At 36.9% G+C, this 13,371-nt stretch overlaps 1 protein-coding gene across 4 annotated transcripts in view; it reads left to right on the top strand.

The window, feature by feature from the left end:
• BNC2 (basonuclin 2) overlaps positions 1-13,371 on the top strand; it is a 358,913-nt gene that overhangs the window by 84,581 nt on the left and 260,961 nt on the right. The gene's annotated exons all lie outside the window — the stretch shown is intronic.

Below are 13,371 nucleotides of genomic sequence, written 5' to 3'. Positions count from 1 at the left end.
AAAAAAAAAAAAGTTTTAGTTTCTTTGTCTTGTTTAGGTGTAGTTTTTTTTTTTTTTTTTTTTTTTTTGGTAAAAAAAACACCTAAAGCTTAAAAAATGCTATAGTTAGCATTGTTTGCTTGGTATTTGGAATGTAAATGTTCTGCTCTGATAGTATGTTGCGAGAGCAGGAGTTTTCTACCAGAAATGTGAATGTTTAACATAAAAAAGCCCTGAAATATAGTGCTTTTGCCATCACCCTTTACCATGCAATTTGTTCAGATGCAGTTGTTAACATGAAATTGGAGTAGATTAAACACTATTTATGTGAATTTTATTCCTGCACTTACTCATTGAATTATACTGTACTACCAGGATGGTAAGTTTTGTAATTTGTTTTCCACCATATGAAGAATGTTTCTCCACAAATATTCAGTTTTGCATGCATATTTTTATTAAATATTATGCCATTCTAAAGATTTACAGTTATTTAATAATGATTTATTATAGTAATTTATTCTGCCAGCTGTGGCACATTTTTACTGGAATTTGTAAATCAAACGTATATTGAAATTCACTAGAAACATGCATTTCAGATTCTAATGAAATGCGCTCCAAAATTGTTTTTAGAAGTGGACGGCTATATGAATAAACCCCAACTTTCAGTTTCTAGTGTATTACATAAACTTCTCCTCCGCCTGTTTCATTTACTTCCCAGTCTTGGATGTTTTACTCACTGCAAGATTTATGCTATTGTGTGAAACAAACAACAACAAAACTGTAAAGCCATTGACTTTGTCCAGCGCATCAGTATCACATACTGCACTTGACCTGCAGCGATCGAGTCACGATCAGCATTAGGAAGACAACCTGACAGCAATTTCAGTGTGCTTCTAATTGCTGTCTCTATGTTGTGATAGAAAGTGCTTGTCTTGAATTTAGTGAGTCACAGGAGACACTGAGTGAAATTAGTATTTGAGGTGGTTGAAAACTGTGTATATGTTTGGGAGAGAGGAGGACACCAACAGTATTTTTACAGTATTTGTAGAACTTTTATTTTTTCAGTAATATTGTTTCATCTGTAGCTTAACTACAAACTCTACGTTTAGTTTATATGAAAGTTCTAGTAAAGCATCACGCCAGTAACTCTCTCCTAAAACTGCAGTCTGATACCTGCTATTCTTGGCTCTTTGAAAATTTGGCAGGAATGGTAGGTGTGAAGCACTCTTTAAAATTCCAGCTCTATGTATCAGTTTCCCAACAGTAAGAATCAAAACGAAATACATCCTTTCTTCTATCTTTTGTCTCTCTTGATTATTCAGGCTACAAACCTCTTTAGACAGGAACTCTCTCTTCCTTTTGTTTGTACAGCACCCATCACAGCTGGAGGAGGGAGATGGGCTGAACTTGGTTGTAAGTATTCTAGACTTTGCTTTAACACGAATAGGATGCAGCTAACAGCAATGAAACTGTCTCTCAATTCCTGTGTAAATATTCTTGAGATAAATTGTCTTTAAGCAAAAATTCAAAGTATTTTAGCTTCTTTCAGGGATTTCTACCCAAGAGCAAGTATGAAATATAAACTTCTAACTATAAAAAAACTATTCCATAGCCAAGAACTTGGTGATGCAAGATCTTGTGGGTTTGGTTCTGATCTCAAAAACAAAGCATCTGTTGCTACATACCTTGTGAAAATCAGCTGCTGTGCGTGTGTACACAAGTACAGGATCCTGGCTTGCCAGAGAAGCAGCAATGCTTTCTTTTTTATCAAAGATAAGAAATAAACTTTAAATCTCAAATGAATTCAACACAATGCATTAGGATATTGAAAGATTGCTTTATTAATTCTTGTGAATCTGATCTCTTTATGGGAGTAACTAAAACTGTCATGGTAGTGTTCAAAAAAGGAGAGAAACGTATGGGACACACAGCATTTCTATATGAATTTCTAGGGATCTTTCTTACTCATTTTGAAATCATGAATGTGTTAGAAAAAAAAGAAGAAAAGTCAACCTAAGTACAGTCACTTTAAAAAAAAATTCACAGTAAAACATAGTGGTAAGTCACTGACTGAGAAAAGTGCAGAAATAGATTCTCATTTCATGTATAGGTATGGGATGATTTCACTGCGTGATTGCATGCAATGATCTCAGGGTTCATTTCTTAAATGGTTTTTAAAAGAATACATTTTTCTGGTAAGAGCTTTATTTGACTTGATTTGACTTTATTTGTTTTCTTTGATGCTTTCTAGGTGTCATTGTCACCTCGATTACCTTTGTACTGCTGACTGCTCTGTTAGGTCAAGCGTATGACGTGGTATAGCCTTCCATGTGTTTACATAGATGCTTCTGAATTCCCTATGAAAAGTGACCTGAAAAGCAAATAAGCCTACTTGTGCCCTGATTTTGCTTTACTTGGCAGTTTTTTAGTTTTTCTCAATTCCTATTGTATTAATCTTGAATGTGAGAAAGGAGAAAGAATATAGGAAAAGTTTTCATTGTAAAAATTTCTACACTGCTTTACTCTTTTAGTCTCTGATTTAAAACTGACAGATTTCTTCTTTTAAGCAAAATAAGAATAAGGTGTAGTCTCTTTTATTGCAGTTTTACTTAAGTTTTTTTTTTTTTTTTGCTTCTAAGATGCGTTCAATGAGAGAAGAAAATACTATATTTTTGGAGGTTAAAAATCCTTATAGATACTCAAGTTTTGCTTTAGTTTATTATTTTAATATCAGAATGGAGGATGGTATGCTTTTCTGCTGTTTTAATCTTGCTGATGAGGATATCACCTTTTCAGAAATTCTCACTCTGATTAAGGACTTTAGAAATGCTTACTTTTAGAAATTTTCATCAGCAGTGAAAATTTCAAAGCTTTCCGCTTATTGGCTTTGGCCAGCAAAGGCCATGATTGACTTTTAACCTAATCACAGATATCATGGAAGTGAGCTGGGTGAAGGAGAACTGATGATTACCATGCCAAGGTTAATGGCTGTCTCCATGGCTAGCAGCTGTCTGTGTACTTCTGTCTTCAGCATGCAACAGTTGCTTAAACCTATGGTAATGTTTGTCATGGGTTGCTCTTTTTGCTGATCGTTTCTGCTAATCTCAGTGGAAACTGAAACAATCAGACTGATGTTGGGAAAGAGAAGGAGAGAGGTCTAACTGCTAGCATCCTCAAGGGAATCTTTGGGTGTCACTGATGCTCAGCCATGGTGTAGCATTTCCCTGCCCTGTGTCTTCCTCCTCTTTCAGAACATAGGAATCAATGAGAATGAGTGCTCTCTGAGTACAAGCTTTCTTCACCTCTTGTCACCCATATGTGATAGAGATCGGTTGATTTTGTGTCCTCCACATCATCCGAGTAGTTATGTTGTTTAGGGGACTATCACTCCTTGCTGTGACTGAACCTTGCTTATATTTCCTAGATGAAATAATACACAATAAGAAAAAGCTCTCTTGAAAAATTAGTAAGTTTTTGATGTGACATCCATGTAACCCACACCTTCTTGTAAACCCAGTTTCAGACTAAAAGTACTAAGAAAAATGTTTTAATCTCAAGTGACAATTTTTTATGTCCTGGTTGGTTGGTATACAGTACAAATAAAAGGCTTTAACATCCCATCCCAGGGATAAAAAGGAATAACAAGCACTGGTTTTTGTTTTAGCACATTAGCACAGAGTGGAGAGATCTTCAGTCTTTCAAGATGAATTATCTGGGAAGTATCTGCCTTTCCTTATCTGGGTCTGAAATGATGTAAGGATTGCACTGAAGAGGATGGGAGGTGTTTTCATAGGGGGGTGGACATGCTAATACTTCTCCATTGTATAAGCAATAAAGCTTCCAACAGTCTTGAAGGTATAGAACAGAGCTCTCTAGCAGAGTGGTGGTGAAAAATGTCTTCCTGCCCTGTAGGCATGCAGGCAGAAGGACAGATGAGCATCCTAGATGCGAGGGCATAAGTAACAGTGTTATCTGAAGCACTCTTGAATCCCATTTTCTCCTATCCTTGAACAACTCCCAACCCCCATCTGTGGCCTATCCATAACAGATAGACTTCTAGATGCTTTGGTACCAGCCTTGTAAGTCTGTTCGATTAGAGTGAAAACAAAATCTGGCTTGGTTTGTAAATAGCACTTTTAAGGTCCTTGTGAGTCTGTGCATTCAAAACAAGATGAACAGTGCCAAGGTAGGGATTTTCCTTTAGAGTACATTTGCCCCTTCTCCCCCAACACTCACTTTCTTTCTTCAATTGTGTGAATGGAGAAAACTCAAAAGCTTCAATTTCAGGTCTGGCTCCTAAAGAAAACCAGTGTGGTTCATTTGTGGGCTGGGAATAGGGGTTTGAATTGGCATAGACTTGTGGGTGCTTTGGGGCTGGAGCACACACAGCTGTGGGTTCCAGATGCTTGCTATCCTGCATTAATGTGGCTTGTCTGTGAAACCATGGCATCCGCAGTACTACACAAAGGTCCACGCCTGTGGTGGTTTGGGAACTACTCCCAGAGAGAGAAATTTCAGTTTTTAAAGAGAGTTAGAAAGAATTTAAAGACATCCAGCTCAGAAAGGCTGAAATAGTATGAAATTCTGCTTAAGAGCTTCATTTTAACAGAGATTCAGTCAATTTTACGAATGAAAAGTTCAGACTCTTCATAAGCAACATTTTGGTGCTTTGCAGATGAAACAAGGAAATAGCCTTTTTTGTCCCATAATGTCTTAATTTTACAGGAGCCCAACCTGTTCATGTCACTTCCACTGCCAACATAGCCAGTATGGAGATATTGTAGAAATGTGCTCTCAGTGTTTATACGTAGTTAGCGTCTCTTCATGAGCTATGGTAGCAACACAGAGAATGCCTGTTCTGTGGGGTGGGAAGGAAGGAGAAGTACATATCTTTTTTCCAAATGTGCTGGACATTCTCACGTGTCTTTAAGCATGGCACGTTTTCCACAACTTTTGAAAACAAAACTGAGTTCTTTTTCTTTTTTGTCCTGAAAGTGTGAATGAATTATTGATGTTAAGAGTATTTTTTGTTTTATGCTGAAGTGACTTGTTAGAAAATTCAACCAAACTATACTCTCACGTGTTAAATTTAAAAGAATAGGAAGTATTTTTGGTTCACTTTTTATCGTAAGCTCTGTGCCTGCAATCTTGTGATTTAATAAAGAAATGTCTTTGTACAGTGTCTTTTACATAGACTTTATCTCCAAAACACTGTGTGGAGTTAATAAAATTAAAAAGCTTTTTATTGTTATTATTTTTACTAGAAGTTAAGAGACATAGACATGAGAGCAGAGACATATTGTTTCCAGATGAAGGCTGAAAATAGATGGAGAACAAGGGAGAGCTGTGCAGCAGGGTGGTTCCAGATGGCAGGCATTGCAGAGGAGGTTCCTGCAACCACGTTGGCCAGAGCATACAAAGGGACAGAAAAGAAGCCTGATACCAAGCAGAGGAAGCTGAAGGACGAAGTAACAAAAGTAGCATTGTGAATCCTTTTGAAAGACTTTTGAAGTGAGGAAAAATCCATTTTTTAACTGAGTGGAGAGCCAGGTTTGTTTGTGTGCAATTAGGACATTTTAGTTGAGAACTTGGCATAAAAACTGAATTTTACTGATGCTCTGTGCTCAGCAGGTGAGCAGGTGTCTTATTTTTTTGTACGTTTCCAAACAAAGTAGTAGCTTGTAAGTATTTAAAAGTTTATTGAATCTTATTGCACTTCTGAGTATCTTATAAATTATTTAATTGTCTGATGGATATGTGGCTACCTAACAATAGGGGATGAAATATGCACTGTTCCTCTAATACACTGGAGGGAGACCTGTTTATAAAGTATTTAGTATTGGTTTTATAATGCACTGTTGTCAACAGGAGACCACGAAGCTCAAAGATCAATCTTGTTTTGGCCCACGGTATTAATGCTGCTTTATGAAACTCTGTGACAGGTCACTTAGACAACAGCTCTTAATGAAAGGACTTTGTGCCAGTGTGTGGTCGTGTGACTGTCTGTTAGCAAGGCATGCTTTAGTTGCTGCCAAGGCTGCAGATGAATCTCTTTGTCCAAGTCCCTGAGGTGACTTTGTGGCTGCTGCTGCTGCTGGCCAGGTGATGGAGCTCATCATTTCCCCTGTCCTCTAGAGAGAAGTGAGACAGAGACTGCTGAGCTCTTGCTAATGCAGCTTTTGCTAATTGTCCAGAGAGCTAGGAAGACACTGGGCAGTGCAGGCGATTCTGTGTGCCTTGTGTGAGTCAGTAATTAGAAAAACATAGCTGCTCTTAATTCAGTCTTGTATTTGTGCGTGAACTGTCCTTTCAGCCACCTAAAATTCAGCTGCTCTATAAAAAACTGGATTTTTAGGTCAGTTTAGTTATTTTATTATGACGGACTTATGTTTCAGACACCAAATAATTGTTACTAGGAACTGGCACAATATATTATATTATCAAATAATTAGATCATAAGCTTAGCTAGACCAGGCTTAAACGCTTTAGGCTTCTGTGGGATCCAGAGGCATTGCTTGTTATGGAGAATGTTACTAAAAGGATGAGGGTAATGAAATTAACTACCAGAGGATGAATGGCTTTGTAAAAGTCTTGTACAAAACTAGTGTTCAACAGACAATTTCCAAGATTTTAGGAAGTTTTTTCAGAAATGAACACCAGAACTCACTAAAAGTATATTAAAAATATAAACCTTGCTTAACCCCAGAAAATCAATAACTGAAAGATGTTGTAATATGGTAGTACACGTGTATAATGGTATAGCAATAACCCATGAATGTGCAAATTTGTTGTGGTTTTTTTTTTAGATCAAAGTATTTAAATTCTCTTTTTCAGTGACTGACAAATTAGGTTGCTGCAGTGTTATTTTAGCAGTTGCTGTGAGCTTGCAACTATTTCTCTTGAATCACAACTTTCAGCTGTACAACTGATCTTGAAATACATTATTTTAAAAATGAAATAATTTAATTTTGTATTCTTTGTCTTCCTGTATTACATGATATGTCAGTTACCCACTGCCTTTTGAATTTCCTTGTGTCACACTATCCAGTAGTGGACCATACAGACATTTCAATAGATGCACAGTCTAAGTCAAAGTCCCTTGGAGTCTTTTGGAACTTGTTGTATCTACTATTCTTTGAATCGTATTCTCGTACCTTAACATGACCATCTTTTACCTTTTGGTAGAGTTTGCTTGTTTTTGTTTTGTGTCAAAAAAGACACTGCAGCAAACATAGGTATGAAGACTGAGTGTGAAAGTGTGCCACATGTGCAGAACCAGCTGCCTTGATTACCTGCCTACAAATTAAGGGATTTTGACCAAATTTTCAGTAGGTATGTAAAACACCTCCCCTGAGAACAGCGTGAACTTTGAGGTTCAGTATATTACCCAAATAATGTGTGGTGTTTTTTTACTAGTTAAATGCCATGATGATGTGTAGAATACATTTGAAACAGTAATTTAATTTCATGTGTACAATCAACAATTTTCTATTCCTTAGCATTAGGTTGTGTGTTTTTACCAGGTTTTTATCAAGTTACCTGTTCTTACAACTATCTAAAACCCCTGTTTTGTTTGCATTTTATCATTTATACATGCGTATACTTTGCAGTCGTGATTCTTTGATTTTCTCTGCTTCATTTGTGCATTGTTCAGTTTCTGAATGGGAAAACTAGTAAATTTGATATTGCTCTCTTACAAAGCAGGTCAAGTAAGATACATGTGATTTCCCCTTAAAAAAAAAAAAAAAAAAAAAGGAGTTACAGTTGACCTGAACTCCTCAGACTGATTTGTTTAAATAACAAACTAAAGCACACAACAAAAGAAAATAAGAAAACAAAAGCATATATCATCCATTGCCCACCGCTGGTAAGAACTTTAATGTGTATAATATCCTCTGTGTTCATCCCCAAACCTGAAGAGGTGTATTGCTGCCAACATTCACACTGTGATCATGTTAAATACTGAAGGATAGCATGTATAGATGGCACTGACTTGTCTCTATGCTTAGTTTATATATATAGATATAGATATATATTTCCTCTGGAACTTGTTAAAACGTAATAGGTGAATTACCAATGATCTGTGCTTGATGAGATTTTTATCTGCAAGTCATAGGTCACAGTTTTCACCTTTATTTTTGCTAGTGTTCTATCACAGCAGCCCTTGTAAGGGTTTTGTGGTATGGGTTGCTAATAGCCAGTTTGGCTAGGACGTGATTAGGATCAGTTGCAGCGTGACAGCTTGCTAGGAACTGAAGCTTTCTTTACATGACTGTACACTTTTAGACTCATAATGAAAAGTCTTCATTGAGGATAAAAGTCCTGTCATGTCACCTAATGTGTGACATGACAGTAAGTATCTGTCTGAAGAAAAAAAGGACAAATAAACAACTTAAGAGTAGGCAAAGGTTGAAAATAAGTGAAAATAAAAGCACTACTGATGTTGAAAAGTTCAGGCATGCTTTGATGATCTGAAGTTCTGGATACTGGACAGTTTTCATTTGAACATTCTTCCTTAGAAAGATGTTTAAAATTCTGATTTGTACTTTTAGAATGGGTGGGAATTAGGGACGCACATCAAAGCGAAAAACAGATTCATTAATGCACAGCTCTATTGATAAGATAGAGAAGGATTCAGTAAGGACATTTGGAACACAGGGGGCTAAAAGGTACCCAGTCTCATTGTTGCAAGATGACATAATCAGTTCATACTATGCATTTTCGTTCAGAAGTTACCTATTAAAACTCACACAAATAATGTTTTACAAAGTAAAGATGACAGGTTTCAGAGAAAATACAGTGCTGCCAATTTTTTTTTTCTGTAGGTTATGGAAATTTGGGTGGATTATCTGTTCAGAGGAGGTTTCCTTTATTAATTCTCCCCCCACCCCCTTTTTTTCATTTTAGACATCTGTTAACATTTCATAGAGTCTAACAGATGTTGTGGAGCAAGTCCCTTACATAATTCTTATGGAGAAGGAGATGATAAAGAATGACATTTCCACAGTAGAATCACCACCTTGCAGAACGTGGCCATCATAACCGCTTCACTTAATTTTCAAGCATTAGATTATATTCTTGATATGACAAGCTTCACAACTTTGTTGTTGTCTACAGATAAATTGTAAGGATGATGGTTGTGGTCTCTGCTCCCACATTATTGTAATGGCAAAGAGAACGAAGAATACTCTCGTACTTCTTGAATTATACTCTTTTTTCTAAGTATGGGATACTTGGTCACAAAATGTCTTTAAAACAACTCAATTACATAAGCTTGGTTATTTCAGCACAAGCAAGGGCTGATTGTCATGCGATGTGGAGGACCATTTTCATTATTTTGGCAAGAACAGGAACAGTTTTGTCCTGATGAGCTATTAGATGAATACCAGAGTGTGTCACATGAAAAACCACTGATCTTTAACCCAGCTATCTACTTAACCAAGCCTAGAAATGAATAGTGAATAAGGGAAGAGCAAAGGCCAGTTTACTGTCATTACAAATTACAGAAACTGTTAACATCTGCAGCAAAATGAACTCTAGGAATCATAGGTACGGTCCCGTAAGTCAGTCAGGGGTGTGGAGATTTAGGAAAACCGTGTATGCAGATGGAAGATCAGCTGCCGTGTGTGTTGTGTGTATATATCTTTGCCATTGAAATCTGGAATATTTGCATGAGAAGATGTGAAGATTTTCTCATTCATTTCCCCGTACCCTTAACAAATCTGTAGAGTGAACACCACATACATGTGAAGGAACACTCCTTTAAAATAATCAATTGACAGTTATCATTAAAAAGAAATGTAAATACCAAATCAACAGAAATAATAAATAAATCCGGGCTTACTGTTTTATCTTTTTTTTTCCCCAGGAGTAGTCTGAGGGACACTGCTGCATGTACAGTTAATATAAACATTTATACTGAGCTCCTAGATGTTAGAAAAACAAATACTGTAAAGATCAGTAACATTTTAAAATGATCAGTTATGGGAATTAATGCTTACAGGAAAACACCATTCTTTCTTGCCCTGCTAGTAGAATTGCATTGTCTCCCTACAGTCTTGTTAGCTCATACTAACTGAAATGCAAATTCTTTCCAACTAATTGGACCTCGTTGAATGTACATGTACAGTACATAGTTATATGCCTGTAGATTTTTTTTACTAAATTCCTCTGTAATTATTTTCTTGATTAATATCTAAAGCAGAGACGTGGAAGAAAAATCTCTTTAAAGAGTTTACATATTATTGAACATTAAAAAGATAGTAGCTGTTGCATGTTTTAACAGCTTAATTAATAATACTGAATAATTGGAACAAAAAGAAGAAAATATTTTTTCAATGTTAGTCATTTTGAACTGTTTGTATTAACCCTTTGACTGAACTAATTAACACTTAAGGAACCCAGTAACGGAATTTAGAAAAAATATGATGCATTTGCACTATTTAGCACGTTCTTCTGAATAGGTTTTCCTATTGGTGCTACCTGAGCTTTCTACAATCACCTTTCCTAGCCCTTTGTGCCATACGATACATTTCTGTATCGTTAGTTTTTAGAAGAAAGATGAAATCGGCAGGGCTGCATTTTAAAAAAATCCACAAAACCACACCTGTAATGTAATTGCCGTTGATAGTAAATAACAGGTATTAGTTGAAAAGAAAAAAAAAAAAGTCTTAATCTCACATACAGTTTACAAAATAGCTCGAATTCTCTAAGACACAAGCAGACAACTGCAATTGCACTGTGTTTTAAGGTCCATTAGAACCTGGATTCTGTAGCCACCTCTTCCGTTCCGCACCCGGGTATTCCCCTGAGCTGAAAATGTAAAATAATTTCACAGATCCTTTTATCTTTCAGCACAAATGCCATTGGATAGCTGTAAAATACTTGCAGAACATATTCCTGATTAAAAATCTATTGAAAATGAGATTTTCTTTAATGCTTTTAAAAGGATTTGTTTTAAATGCTGTTAGAGCCCTTACCTTGTCTGTCCTCTTTCTGATTCTCATGTGAGCTAGCCAGATGGGAGAGAAAAAAATACTGTTCTACTCAGTTTGTGCCAAACTTGTATACTAACAAGTAGTTCCTGTGCTTCCCACAGATGGTTTGAAGAGTACTTCTGCCTCCAAAGGAGTTATAACAATAAGCAGAAGGCAACAGATTACAAAGGAAAGCAGTGTGTTCTGAGCCTGGATTCTCATTATTACAGTTTTTCTTAAATTTCGTGTCAGTTTTGATTCTTTTTTGTTTTCTTTCTTTGTGTCATTTTTCTCCCTCATATTGCTGTACGCTTAGAGGAGGCTTAACCCACTGCTGTAGGAGGTGTTATTTCTGTTGTATTTTTCCTGCAGTGATTACTTTTTATCTCCTTAGCGGCTACTACTTTTCATGTCCCTGTTTGAAATTCAGTATTTGTTTTCTTGGTTTTATATGCTGGCATTATTGTGCTAAACTAGGTGCTGTGTTAGCACCATAAATTTAAGGATGACCAGAGCTGGAGTGGAACTGGCAGACTGGATTTTGTTTCTATCCTCTGTCACGTTAGTTAGCAGGGGAGAAATATCTCTTTCTTTAAAATGTTCTTGGGCTGTGATGTAGAAGTCACGCGTTTGACAATTAAGTGGCGGTTCTGCTTTGATGCAGCGATCTGAATGTGCTTAGATTTCTTGTAAGGTTATAGCATTCTGGCCAAGATTTCTGCTTGGAAAGACCAGATTTGGATGTATTAGCTAGTCAGCCTAATAACCCTGTACAGACTGTATTGATTTTCTAGGAGAGAGTTTATGAACTAAATAAACTTGGAGTTGGTGTCTTAATAAACTGCTTCTCTCAGTCTGTCACATTTAGTTACAGAGCTCTGCAGTTTAGGGGAAAAAAAGGCTAATTCTGTTACAGATTGTTCACAGCAGGGTCTCCAAATTAGCCCTTTGTTTTGTAATGCCACCTTGCTTGGGCTCACTTTGAGCACATTTCTCAGTTTTACCCTAATGAGTTGCAACACTGATAATGTGGCTGATGATCTTTCATTGATTTCACTATCACTTGCTTGTCTGGTAATTGATCCGTTGCTGAGCCTCTAGTTAATTATATCGGCTTTGACATGGCCCGGTCCACCGGGAATTTCAAGTCTTGCAGAATAACAGTTTTAATAAAAGAGTCTATTACTGCAGGTGCTTGCTGCTGCATGCCAGTTGATTTTGTGTGTGCGTGCGCATGTGTGCGCGTGTGCATGCGTGTGTGTGTGCAGGTGCTTTTTTTTATTCTCTGGGAGAGGAGAGGACTGCAGGACAGGAAAAAGAGTGGGGGGGTGGGAGGTGGAGAGAAAGGCGGCGAGCGGGAGTGCGCAAGAGATGCAGGAGGGAGAAGAGAGGAGGAAGCTCGCTATTGACAGTGTCCTTAAGCCTCCCACAAATAACAGCCATTAGTGGGAAGGTCAGGAGCTGAGCATGCAGCTTGACTCAGGCACTGAGTGCCACTTCAGAAATGAAGAGGCTGGCAAATTTTAGAGGGAGTTTAAGGGGCTAATAGCTATCTGTAAAGGTACAGCCACTGTTGGCACAATTGACTCCTAAATGTCGTTCTCCCCTCCCCGGCAGAGAATATTTATATTGACTACAGGTGGACTTAATATATTTTAAGGCAACAGTTCTTGGGGTTCTTGCTTTTTTCCTTCTTGGATATTGAATTTGCTGCTTTTGAGAATTTTTTTTGTACTTAATGGTGCTGAACTGGAGGAAAGTTTAACAGAAAAGCTTTCAAGAGATGTAGGGTCTAGAGGGGAAGGCACATTTGTGTCAACATAGTGTACATCTTCTCATCTTTTCTCATTGCGCACTAATGACACAGAGCTGCCACTGAAGCTCTCTTCTGTTTCTTTTGTTGTTTCAGAGAGTGAGGTTTATTGTTATTCCCGAGTTAAGAAAAAAGCAGTGAGTGGTACATTTGTCCTCCTAAATTTGTAGATTTTATTAGAAGATGAATGCTCCTGATGTTGGAAAGGATAGCTTTCTTTTATCTTTTATTTTTTATTTTTAATACTCCGAGCATTTTTTTTTTATGAGATTGCAGATTTTTGTTTCACATTTCCAAAGTTTGTTTGCAGAGTTATGATTTCTTGTCTGTGTGTAAAGGATGGAGTGGGTAAGACAATTTTTCAAATAAGATTCGCTTAATAAGAGCTGTTGTAATTAAAAACAGTGTAGTAGTCGTATTATTTATCCTGGTATGTCATAATGTACCTTAAGTACAGAAGAAAGATCTTAAAGGAAAAACGCTGTTTCTTCTGCATTACTTTTTAACTGTGTGGGACTGGCTTCTTCTCTGCTGTGATTCATTTCTTTGTTCTTTACGGTTTGAAAGGTGTATTGTATCTGCTTCAACCAGCTACTTAAAAAA

Source organism: Numida meleagris, chromosome Z, assembly GCF_002078875.1.
Source record: "Numida meleagris isolate 19003 breed g44 Domestic line chromosome Z, NumMel1.0, whole genome shotgun sequence".
NCBI classification, from domain to species: domain Eukaryota; kingdom Metazoa; phylum Chordata; class Aves; order Galliformes; family Numididae; genus Numida; species Numida meleagris.
This window is presented reverse-complemented; position numbering and strand designations above follow the sequence as displayed.